General features: G+C 56.1%; 1 pseudogene; it reads left to right on the forward strand.

Moving 5' to 3' along the window:
• The first annotated feature begins 117 nt into the window (after nucleotides 1–117).
• LOC123039760 (E3 ubiquitin-protein ligase RING1-like) overlaps nucleotides 118–560 on the forward strand; it is a 5,124-nt pseudogene continuing 4,681 nt past the window's right edge.

Below are 560 nucleotides of genomic sequence, written 5' to 3' on the forward strand. Positions count from 1 at the left end.
AAAAAAAAAGATCATGCCGCCAGCATGGAGTCCAAGATCGGCGATATGGTGTCTGGTGGAGCTTGAGGATGATGACGCCGCCGACACCAACTGGTCGCGCAGCGTGCAGTTCGACCAATGCATAAGCATTACGGCGGCGCCGCCGACCTTCGCCACGACGCGCTCGACAACCTGCAGGTCAGTGTGTACAGCCGGACCTTTGGGCAGCTCATGGAGGTCGGTTTGAACTCACCAGCACGTCGGAGTACCGTCTTTCAAGTAATGGCGGCGTCCAGTGTGAGAATTGTGTGTCTTCAGGAGACAAAACTAGAAGTGATCTCTAGTGATGTTGTAAGGCAACGTCTCGGCAATATATTTGAGAATTTTTACTACGTCCAGCTATATCTGACCATGGGCCGGGCGGGCCGGGCTTGGGCTGGGCCTAAAAAAGCCCATGGCAGAAAACTGAGGCCCGGGCCCTCCCAGGCCCTACCATCGGGCCTACCCTTTTCAAGCCCAAGCCCGACCCATCTGGTAAAAAGCCCTGAAAAGCCTTTAGGGCTTAGGGTCGTGGGCCGGGC

Source organism: Triticum aestivum, chromosome 2B (assembly GCF_018294505.1).
Source record: "Triticum aestivum cultivar Chinese Spring chromosome 2B, IWGSC CS RefSeq v2.1, whole genome shotgun sequence".
In the NCBI taxonomy this organism is placed as follows: Eukaryota; Viridiplantae; Streptophyta; class Magnoliopsida; order Poales; family Poaceae; genus Triticum; species Triticum aestivum.